At 34.0% G+C, this 12,949-nt stretch overlaps 1 protein-coding gene across 1 annotated transcript in view; it reads left to right on the forward strand.

Moving 5' to 3' along the window:
- Nucleotides 1–12,949, forward strand: part of LOC113225661 (venom dipeptidyl peptidase 4-like) — a 120,206-nt gene that overhangs the window by 1,241 nt on the left and 106,016 nt on the right. The window lies entirely within an intron of this gene.

A 12,949-nucleotide genomic window follows, 5' to 3' on the forward strand; every position in this document is an offset into this window, starting at 1 on the left:
TTACACATAAAACTATCCAGTACGAAGTTAAAGGGAAAAAAATATTCCCGTTTTATAAAAATGAAAAAAGTGCAAACAACATACACGCATCGATTATAACAATTTTAAACCCTTATTATTATTCTTACTTCGAAGACGTAAAGTTAATAATGAATGCACAGTCACGAAATCTATTTCTGTTAACACCCCGCCAGTTGCGAGTAAAGCCCGAGTACTCAAGGTTCCGTAACTTATGCGCCACGACGGTTTTCTTTTTATAATATAAAAAGATGAATAAGGGAGTCACTACACTTTTTAACGCATAGAGCTGGTCAGAAAAAGCTTTATGTCAATGAACGTAAGTGAAAAAAAAAAACGTGTGCTTTGTATCGGTTCGTACGGCCGCGTCAACGGCGAATTGGCTTCATGCATTAAGACGATTTTGCGTTAATAAGTTTGGTGACTCCCTAAGTCCAGTGCGTTGGAAAGCGACACGCCTAGCCAGAATAGGACCCCAAGTGTGCTAATTTTCTAACTGCCTCGGTGGCCCAACGGTACCACATTGCTCTGCCACCCTGTGTCGCGGGTGCCGTGGACACACCCATACACAACCACAAATTACATCCAAACTCACTAGAGAAATGAATGTAGGCCGTACAAATATGACTCCTGGCCCGGGAATCGAACCTAGGACCTCTGCGTGGCAGTCTAATGGTAACCGTTCGGCCACGGCGGCAGTCAGTGTGTGCGTTATTTATTTATTTATTTTATTTCTTGATATCATTGGTCATGGTAGTTCCATTAGGACTCCACTCTTTTCCTTCTGGTCGTATCGATGGCATACACTATAACTGCCATCGTGATGACAGGATTTGCTGATCTGCGTAAGGTTGGCGATGCCCAGGGTGCGCCAGACGTCCAGGAAAGGAATCGCTCATATCGTGCACCCAAATCCTGACTCCGCTGAGATTATATTGCAATTAGGATAACATTTGTTATTCTGCTAAGTCGTAGCTGCAATGCAGTCGAATCGCAATAGGCTGTCAGTTAAACGGCATTCATTCTATCAATCACTAACGATGTCTTGGAAAATACTATGCATATTTTAATTTTGAACTCGTTAAAACAGCAGCAGTCTTCACATTAAATGCATCTGTACCCGACTGCGGGAGGGGATGGTTAGTTTTTCAAGTGTATGTATGTGTATCCATTTCTGTCATGTATGAATTTTGACATATGAGGTGTCGTTAGATTTGTCTTGATCGTAGTAGTGTCGTAGGCTATAAAAATAATCAAAATAGTGAGGGGGAATATGTATTTTATCTTTCCATCTAAATGTTTGTCGGGTATTTGTTTTTTTTAGACTTGTTTTATCGAGTTCTTAGGTTTTCGCGATTCCAACCATGAAAACCATGGGACCTGTAAAGGGCCCGAAACGTTGGTTTGTTTGAAAAAATAAATATACGTGATTGAAATCCGTAAAAATAGTTTCATTTCCTATGTATTTTTTTAATGGACAAATAATTAGTAGAATACGCCATCGACGTTCCATCGTTTCGCTATTGTAGTATCAACTTTTATCCTCCCATTGGTACTCAATCGACAGACAAATGAGACGATTTAAAATTAGCAGCAGACTTGGTGCCCAGTTGCAGTGCCAAGAGACATAAGTTGACAAGTCTCATGTGCCTGTAGTTTTGCTAGCACCTTTGCCCTTCAAAACCAGAACATAGTAATGCTTACATTACAGCTTAGTGGCAGTGATAGATATGGTACTTTTTCACCATGTTAATATTCACCGTTAAACATAGTATTACGGTACTTAATCAAATCAAAAACTCATTTATTCCATAGATAAAATAAATTTACACTTGAAAATGGCACTTTTAAGCTACTGCTCGTTCACTACGCTGACCTCCCTGAGAAGAACGAGTAAGAAACTCTAGGGATTGCTCTTTTCAATTAACTTAAATGCTGTGGAATACACTTTGAATCAAATTTTTGTGGAATCTAGAGCCTTGTCGCCTTTCCATATATCTTTATCTAACACGTAGTCTTCAAAATTGTAGTATGACTTTTCAATTAAAACATTTTTAATGTAGGTTTTAAACTTAGGAAATGATAATCTTGATATATGTTCTGGAAAGTTGTAAAAATCTGTACATTTCCCTTCAAAGAGTCGTTTACCTTGGTTAAACGAAATCGTGGCACCGTGAGTTTGGACTTAGCTCTAAAGTTAATAGTATGGATATCTTCCTTCATAATGAAATTATATACGGGCATACAAAATATTTGAGGAAATGTACTGTGATGCCACGGTCATGATACCAGTCTCCTCCAACTTTTCTCTGAGAGAAACCCGAGAACCTAAAGGGTACACAGAACGTATCGCTCGTTTTTGCTTTACAAATATGATTTGTATGTCTGCTGCTTGACCCCACATGAGAACATGAGAACTTAGTATTGTAATCTATCAATAAGGCATTCATTCTACTTGAATAGGCTTGACACCGGTCAGAAAAACCATCGTCATTATCAACCCACTTATACATTCCACAACTATGAAATTTTCCTATGAAAATTTCACGTATCTTACTTTGCTCATAGCCGCCAAACAGTTATTCATGGTTAATATTGCCTCTTATTAATTTAAGACAGAGTACTACTATCCATTACGAATCATAAACATGTTATTGTCTTTGTTTAACTAATGCGTGCCGTTGTAACCCAAAAGAGATAATATCATTACATTGGTATTTGCCAAATACGGGAATCGAAAATACGTAACGTCATTGTAAATGCCAACTCTGCCCATTTCGCTTATTTCGCTATTTTAGGAGTACGGAGACGGTTGTCAAAGGGAAGTACATCAAAATTTAATGTCAACACAAATGTTTCGCCAAATGTTTTATTGAATTATTCGCATGAATTGTAATTAAATGGACAAACATATGGACAGTGAGAACAATTAACTATTAATAAAAATGTGTCGCGGCAGCATTACAAAAAGCAACCGATAGTTACATTTCACCGGCATTTGTTATTTTTCTGCCTATAAATCATATAATCCCAAGCCCAAATATCTCATTAATTATTTAAGTAGTTTATGCATAAGTCTTCCTCAATTTTGCTTTGGTTACTTTAGATCACCTGTTTGTTTGTATATTTTGATGATTGTTGGTAACGATTATTTTGAGATAGTGTTGTTCTTGTAGGCATACATATTATCGATATTCTGTTCTTAAAACAATTCGAATACGAGGTTTTTATTATTTCATTTTAATTATCTTTATTTTTTGAAACCAAAAAAGAAAACAGGATGATGGGAAATTATAGGACTGCCAATCAGAAACAAAGATCAAATAACATTTTCGTTTGTTCACTTCATTTTGACAGAAGTTTTTTAATACGTTCTCAAATTACATTTTTTCTGTGCAATTTCACTTTTCGTAATATTTGAGCATTTATAAATGCAAAATAAAATAAAATCTCATATGACATTCCCGGATATTCCCATGTAACATAAAACATTCCCGAATTGAATATTGATATACTTTAATTGAAAGTTTTAATCATACCATTATTACAGTAAGCTATGACAAAAATGCAATACCCTTTTATTTTTTAATTTTAGTGAAGCGACGTGCTCTTTAGCTCCGATATTTATTAAGCCAACAGATTATGTCACGAAGATTATTCAAGTTGAAAAATTGGTACCTGTCTAATAAATTATAATGAAATGAAATGAATTATAAATAATTATATTAAAATTTTATTGTTATTATTTTATATTATAATAATGAATCGTCGGATTCTTCTCCATATAAAAGGGAATCGTCACTTGAATCCTCATTAACATTAATTTTTAACACTTAAGTACACAAATTGTCAAACGCAACATCCCAGTCAGACAATATCTTCTTTCTTAAACCCGTTCACATTCACGATTTAAACTTCTTCATAAACAAAATCGATTGTAGTAAACTAAATCGAATCGGAAACGCATTAGGACATCACTAATTGATTACAATTCGAGCTGTCAAAAGTTAAATAAATGGTTGGCCCGAGTATAGTTGAAAGATTGCGCACTGTCCATAAATGACAAACATTCCCTGTTAGTTTATTGAAATTAAAGCAAACATTTCCGAGCATGTTTGAGAAATAAATATTTTGAATTTATAAATTGTTTTGATTAATTATTAATACAAAGATCGAACACAAGGAAAAATTCCTTTGAATCGATCGAATGAAGAAAAGCTTTCATGGATTTCTCACAGACATGGCGCTACGGCAAAAAGTCGATAAAAACTAAAAAGCAAAGATCTGCTACAAGCACATATACGTAAGGTCTGCTTGTTTGTTCCCTAAAGTGGCGCGCGTGCAAAGTGCCTCTAAGCGGATGATTGCTTCTTTTTTTAATAAAACTAGCCACGTGGCTACTGTTGCTTTGGAGATTCGTTGTACCGTGAATAGTGATTGGTACACGACCATTTGTTTGCCGGAAGTTATTGACAAACTCCGTAAAAATAACCGTAAACTCCGTATCATCCTGCACCACGATAATGCCAGTTCTCACACGGCCAGACAGACAAATGAATTTTTGAAGGTGAACAACGTTGACCTTATGAGCAATCCCGCGTACAGTCACGACCAGGTAGGTACCTTATGACTTTTATTTATTTCCAACAATTAAGAACCAGTTACTCGGTCAACGATTTTCATCACCTGAAGAGGCTGTCGAAGAGTATGAAAAATATGTTTCAGAGATTGTCACGGAGGAGTGGCATAAATGTTTTCAAAATTGGTTCATTCGTATGAAAAAGTGCTTTAACGCTAACGGAGAATATTTTGAGAAACAATAAATTCATTTCTGACAATTTATAATATTTTTTTCTTATTCATTCCGGAAATTTATAGTGCGCTCCGCGTTTAGAGAATGTTTAATTAACAAGGTTATTTGCAATGCAGGCTGCAAGGTTGTTGTTTGACGCTAGTGCTTGTATTGAAACCTTAGCAAGCGAAGGACTCTTTCGCTCGTGGTTCAAAAATAGAATCCTAAGGGTAGCAAGGCTTTCAAGTCACGAGACGCAAAACAACTTTGCTGCCGAGCGAAATACATAACTTTTCACCTTACTATAACCAGGAAAATGGTAGATGAAAGAAAAACAGCTGAACTATAACAAAATAGTTTATTAAATGTGTCATTATGTGTTTCTTTTTACATCGAAAGTAAACTTTGGATGCACCACCAAAGTTACGTCAAAATGTGATATGATGTAGATTATCCAATTTAATGTTAAGCGGACTCCACCATTGCAGGTCTGGAGATAGGTTTCTTTATGGAAAAATATTGAAGCCATCACGTTGACCCGAGGGTCAGAGAGTTGACGTGCCCTTACCGATACTATATCAAGACTTTCTCATGACGTATACTTTAATACACTTTCACTTTTGATTGTGTAAATGATGTACAATGTTGAATTATGACACATTACACAATGTGTTACCGTTATGTGGAGCTTACCGTATGTGTGCCATCAATCGTCAAAAAGGAGAGAAGAGGCCATTGGAACACTAAGACTGATTTACAATGTTGTAGGGAGATACGGAAGTGCGTGTTAGAAAAAGCTTCTGACACGGTTCGTATCCTATTACAGGGATGCACTCAGGAGATAAACATAAAGACATAAAGACTAGAATTTATGAAAACACATTTCCACCTCTAATATACCTCAATTGAAAACAGATTCTTCAAAACCTATGTCTGTACTATCGCATTGTATGGATGCGAGAAATGGACAATAACAAACAAAGACAAAGAGATATTGGAGTTATTTTAAATGTGGTGCTGGAGGCGAATGGAAAAAATAAAATTGATTTAAAAACATCAAAAACGAGGAAGTTCTGGAAAGGGTTGGGCAGGAGAGAAATCTTTTGAATATAATAGAGAGAAGGGGTAATGTTTGGACATTTGTTGCGTCATGACGAATTTGTGAGAGTGATAATTGAGGGGAGGATGGAAGGGAAAAGAAAGAGAGGAAAACCAAGAATGGCGTATAGTAAACAAATAAAAAACAAGATCAAAGTGAACAGCTATAAAGAGGCCAAGGCATTGGCTATGAACCGTGAGGAGTGGAGGAGGCTACACCGACAACAGTGTGGCTCAGGATATTGACTCTGCGTACTAGCAGTTTAAGGCTCTACAACTGTTATGGGCAGGTATGTCGCTTGCCACCAGGTGTACGACTTATTCGTCCCGTCACTTAGTATCTTAAAAAAAGAATACCTTTGAATAGTTTCATCCAACGATTTTGGAGCCGTCGTGCTACTCGTCATTCACTCTTTCCATACGGTTCCATTTTTTATTTTTTATATGAGTTTATTAGGCTGCTTTGATAGCAAACAAATCATTATTCTTAAAAGTAGTTTTATCTAATGTATCTTTATTCAGGAGTGCAATTAGCACCACAGGGAGTTCACCTTGTTACGCACGAACGCAATATAGTTATAAAGTAACGGTAACAAATTGTAAATAGATTAATGTTTCAATTAGACTTAAGTTTAGCTAATACATTTAGGCTTCCCGTGAGATTTCGGTGTCGGTTTGTATGTCACTGGTGCTGTTGTCAAGTAATAATACTGTCGATCTGAATTTGGTACTACCGCTATTAGATGGACAGATGACCTTGGGGCCTACCACAACCTCTTAAAACAATATTACTTTAACCTTACATTGACTTTTCGTACCGTAACGCACTTAAAGTAAGCTTATTTGTAATGTTAAAACTATGATGTTTTATTGGTAGCTTTGTGACTATTCATTCACTCAGTTCGTACCATGACGCGACTTTGACATTAAAGTAATATTGCTCTTATGTCAAATTTAGCAATCTCAAAATAGTTACACGGATGCAATGGAAACAATAATATTTTCAGTTTTATTGTCTTAATATTCATTTGTAATGATTAAAAGTTAAGTTGAACTTATTTATTTACGTATATCTCTTCAATATTTTGTTAATTTTTTATTTAATAGCACATAGGAAATAATATCTCGTAATATAAAAATACGAGATGTTTATTTCGTAAAATTATTTCAGCGCCATCTATATGCTCCTTGACTAACAGTTGACACTAGATTATGGTTCCGAATCTTAGAGGATAGAAAAAAATAAAAGAATAGGCTAAGTTCCGAATTCATAACTATTAAGACTCAACTTGTTTTATTTATTTTTCTTCATGAAAATGCGGAATAATAATTGAAAACAACGTAATTTTAATAGATTTCATTATTACATACTTTTCTTTTTTGGCAGTTGAAATTCTCTGAATGTAAATAATATTAAGTACCTACTTTAACATTATACTACGATAACACGATTCGAACCACAAAAAAGAAAGAGATGGCATTATACAGTTCATATAGCGTTATTTCTTTCCTACTTTTAGTAAGGAATAGACAATATTAGGAAATCGTTCATTCTTTCAGTCACTTTAGCAATAATACATTACTTGGTTGATAGGTTTGTCATGGTACGAAAATGAGTAATATTACAATAAGCTTACATTGAAATAAGATTGGTTTTGGAAAGGTTATGGTATATGAATCTGGGTAAAATTGTATACAAGACAGCGTCTGTAGACGGGTATTTAATACCTATACACCAGATGTAGACTAGTACCAACTAGCAGAGCTATTTTTGTAACTAATTTGGTTTTCTTTTGAGCTGCAATTTATCAAAACTATTCTAATTTCTAGTCATAACAAACAAATCAACTAGATGGCGCTTATTGCACAGATTTTTATGGATAATGCCGTCTATTCTTTTATTTTGTTTAAAACTGGAACGCAGTAATGCTGACATTACTGCTTGGCGGCAGAAATAGATAAGATGGCAGTACTATCCTGGATTAAGTCTTTCAAGGCAAGTACAGTACGCACTAATCCCTTTTGCGCCTGCGCAATGGACTATACATTTATAGCTTATGTATGACGATAGAGATTAACTAGTGAAGACGTCACAATTCTGTGATATGTGTTAATTATGAGTTATTTCGTGTAGCATAAGGTAGACGGTTTTTTATTTTTGCTATACGTATCCTTTTTGTCTCCAAGCTTTTGTCGTTAACTAAAACTGATAATACAAAAAATACTCCTTTAGAACAATAGACTGGAAGGGTTTTTCTGATAAATTCATCAAGGTAACCATCAATTCTCGGCGCACTAACAATGGCGGAGTAATAAAAACAATTTTGTTGATTGCCCAGTTTTTCATTATTCAAAACAAATAAGAAAATGTTTTATAATATCGCATTAATTTTCATTTTTAGGCAGTTGTTTTTATTGAAAACAAATATAGATCATGTCGTAACTTTACTTGTGTAATAAATATTCAAAGTTGGTAAGGGGCATAAAATATGTAATATATAATTAGTAGCAGTAGAGTTCCCTGTGAAAGAGTTCGACCAGGCTAGTACTGCCATCTTACCTATTTCTGCTACCAAGCAGTAATGTGAGCATTACTATGTTCCGGTTTTGAAGGGCAAGGGTGTTGGTGAAATTACAGGCACATGGGACTTGTCAACTTATGTCTCAGGGTGACAGTCGCAATAGCAGTGCCCCTCAGATCTTTGCGACTTAAACATTGACTTACAAATAAATGGACGACGGGTCTAATACAAAAACCACGAAAAGAATGTCCCAAGTCAACCTATTTAAACGTAGTGACATGTAAAGGAATATGAAAAAGCTAAAACGTTGAATTTAAATTGTAATGTCATCGCAGTACTGTCTAATTTTGCTTGCTTCGCTGTCAGTCGAATAACGAAGACTAAAGCGTGAATGACGCTCTGTATACGATTTTAACGCCCTATAAGTTCAGTTTTAGCGCGGACCCGACGTCCATATAATTGTAAGTCAATGGATTTAAAGCTCGGAGTGGCACTGGGAACTCACAAAGAGCTCTGCTGCTATTGAATGTTCTACTGATAACTGATTTTTTTGCACATGTCGCACAGCTATTGCAATAGTGTTGTAACTCAAAATGTGTGAAATGTAATAGTATATCATTACTGAACGTAAAATTTGATTCTCTTCACGTCTAAAAAACTGTCGTCAGGATATTGTAAGCAACAATCAAAAGATATCTACAAATGATACACACTTTGTGTGAGCTAGCTCTGGCCAAAATAATCCTTATCATGAAATTATTATTTCCATTTTATTGTTAAATATATTTGAGAAATTGTTTAAGTGTCTATAATGAACTATAACATATAAATTTTAATGATTTTTTTGCAGGAAGTGAGTATTTCGTTTTTTATCGATTCTCAGAAAGTCCTCTTTTTGAGTTAATACACTATTGTAATAACAGAGCTTTGTATCAAATCGGTTCCGACTTTGTGTACACGTCATGTCAAACGCATGCGAGAAGTAATGCTAGTTTATTACAACATATCATTGAAATATTGAAACCCACACCCGAATTGGTTTAGCCGTTATGGAGATCAGCGTACTACCGATTTGTACTTTATAATATTGAAATTATAGACTCAGTTTCTTTAAAATTTTACGTGTTGACAATTGTATGTGCTGTATTGGCTACTTATTGTGCCTTCAAAATAACTTTGTAAATACAAACCACATGTTTGTTATTTGTTTTCCATAAATACCTAAACACTTCGATTGTCTTTGCGATATATTATTCATATACAAATATAGGTCATTGTCGTGTCGTCATGTCTTACTATCATAGTTGTCACATAATCTCACTACAGAGTACTATAAAAACTAACCTCAAAAGTCATTCATTTACTAGTTTACTACCCTTAGAGGTGGGATATTTTCTTCAAATTTAAATGGTAGCACTACCAAGGTACTCTCTTTCCAAGTTAATAGTCCGGAGTTATCGCGTAACATATATACAAAACAAAAACATGCAGTCGAATTGAGAACCTCCTCCTTTTTTTTAAGTCGGTTAAAAATAAGAGTCACTTTTTGACATTTGTCATCGCAACGTAAATCGGGATGTGAACTGGACATGTCGGTTGCCACGGTAAACGATTCTTACGAGAAATCGATTCGAAATTTTATTAGTCTGTGATCGTTCAGATTATTTTTCATTGGTTTTTCAAAACGTCTATTTAAACAATACTGAGTTTTATAATAAATAATAAGTAAGTATTTTAAATGATCACCATGGCAATCTGTAGTTGTTGGTGTTTATATTAACAGAGTTGAAAAGGGCAACCTGTATTTAAATAGCAAAATTATGAAGCTAACATAGACTTACAATTATATGAACGTCGGGTCCGCGCTAAAAAGTGTCCGAACTTATAGGGCGTTAAAATCGTATACAGAGCGTCATTCACGCTTTAATCTTCGTTTGTTCGACTGACAGCGAAGCAAGCAAAATTAGACAGTACTGCGATGACATTACAATTTAAATTCAACGTTTTAGCTTTTTCATATTCCTTTACATGTCACTACGTTTAAATAGGTTGACTTGGGACATTTTTTTCGTGGTTTTTGTATTAGACCCGTCGTCCATTTATTTGTAAGTCAATGGAAGCAAAGCAAAAAATACTTCATAATCTAACTCAAAATTGCATTTAATTTTGGAATACGTGCGAAATTATTACTCGAAATAATGTTCTATCATATTTCTGTTATGCTTCACTAAAACGAATGTATTTTTTCCCAATCAGTTAATAATTGTTTATTGTTTTGTTGATTTAATTCAAAGTTACATACTATCGTCTTCCTTAGCTGTCAAATTGGGCCTCTTACATTGTGACGAGTATAAGGTGGAATTTTTTTCAGAAATCCAGGAAGTTAACCATTTTTATTATTTTCGAAAACCAAAAAAATATTTCATCGTGCTAACGCTCACTTTCCACACATTCCTTGAGTTTAAAATTTTTTTATTAGTCTATAATGACCGCGTGCAATGTAAAATTTCCTACACTACGCTTAAAAGTGTACCTAATGTATCTTTACGTACGTAGTTTACTACTTCTCTGGACGACCTATTTTACAAGAAGCTCTACAGCTACAATTGTCGAAGAAGGTTGACAGTTCCTGGTAAACGTGTGAGGTTCTCAACCCGCATTGGCCCAGATTAGCTCTCTCCTTTCCTTACACTAGACTGGTGCCGAAAATGTTATTGTTAAGACTCGATACCACCTGAGCTAAAATTCTAATTTGTCCAGTACTAATACGGTTCATTTCAGTAATCAGTAATCGTTTATTGCATAGTCACATGTTAATAATATTAAAATTACAGTACATGTGACACCCTGTAAGGGTGTTTGCAAAGAGAGTGGCGCTATACACGTTTTAAAAATAAGATAAAAATTATTACACAGTACTATTTCCTAATTGATACCACGCATACAAAATGGTGTCTAGTAGGACTATATAATTTACACATTATGTTTCAACTCTATACTAATTGATATAATTTTAAAACTAAATACTAATTGAAATAATTTTACCTACATACATTTATACACAGAAACATACAATTATAATTTTCTATTATTATCTCATATTAAATCATTTAAAAAAGGTCATCAAAAATATCATTAAAGTATTCTGTTATATTGTAATAACTCATATCAATTAAGAGAGTTTTTAATTGTCTTTCAAAAGCCTTGGAATCCTGAGTACATTTTATGCTGTTCGGGAGATGGTTATATATTTTTATTAACATTGAGTGGGGACCCAATGAATACAATTTCATTTTTGAAGGAGGTAATTTCAACTTGAACAGATTACGATTATTTCGTTTAACTGTTTTTAACGGCGAATACAAGTCAGAGTGTTTTTTAGTGAATTTACAAGCTTCAAGTATGTATATGCAACATATCGTTAATATGTTACATTTGCGAAAATAGTTTTTACAAGATGTCATTTGGTCTATGTTTGCTAATATTCTTATGCACTTCTTTTGGAGAACAAAAACTTCTTGAACGTCCGTGCAGTTTCCCCAAAGGATGATCCTGTAGGAGAGTCTAGAGTGTGCATAAGCGTAGTAATTTTCGGCGAGGACACTGGCTTTATTTCAGAATTTATTTTATTATAAACGCTATTAAACCCATTTGAAAAATGTATATCGCATTCTATTGAATACAACGGTTTTCTTGTAAAATTTCGAGGTATTTTTTTTTTCGTGAAAATTTTTAAACATCGTGTTTTCATACCATGTAGTAATCAGTGCATATCTACAATTTTACTATATATTTTTTCAAAGTGATTTATTCAACACTCATTGTTATGCGAAATTAACCAAAGCCATTTGAGTTTGTATAGAATAGACTGTTGATAATAATAATAATAATAAAGAATTTTTTCTGACTGTTTTTTCTAAGTGTTCGATCTTTGTATTAATAATTATAACAAACTAGTGGAGTAATTTCACAAAAAATAATTGAATATCAATTCAATAAAAATTTAATTAATAATAAAGAACTTTATTTATCTAAATTTACAAAACAATTTAGTCGTAAATAACATCACTTATAGATACTGTGTAGATAAAAAGGGTAGAGTCTCAGCTTAAGCTGTTTTTCAGACCCTACCTTTTTGAAACTCGTTACATTTTAATCATAGTATTTGTCTGACGCGTCTCGAGTAGCTCCAAAAGATATCACAAAATAATATATATATACTCACTTAAAGTTATAATAAATCTATTGTCCTTATAGTACCTGAGATAGATAAAATATTCCACCTAAAAATACTCAAATTTAGGGTTTAGGTAGAGATGAACAGCATCCACACGTAAAAATATAATTACAAACTACATCCAATTACTTTCTGATCTTTGCCTCTATATATAACGACTCCATAACGACAGCCATGGTTCAACATGATACTCATTGTTATAATTTGGATAATTTTTATCACAGTGCCACATCCAACCAATTATAGCGCCGTAGTGACATATAAAATCTGAACTTGTTGATT

This window comes from Hyposmocoma kahamanoa, unplaced genomic scaffold (genome assembly GCF_003589595.1).
Source record: "Hyposmocoma kahamanoa isolate Upper Pololo Valley unplaced genomic scaffold, ASM358959v1 169, whole genome shotgun sequence".
NCBI classification, from domain to species: domain Eukaryota; kingdom Metazoa; phylum Arthropoda; class Insecta; order Lepidoptera; family Cosmopterigidae; genus Hyposmocoma; species Hyposmocoma kahamanoa.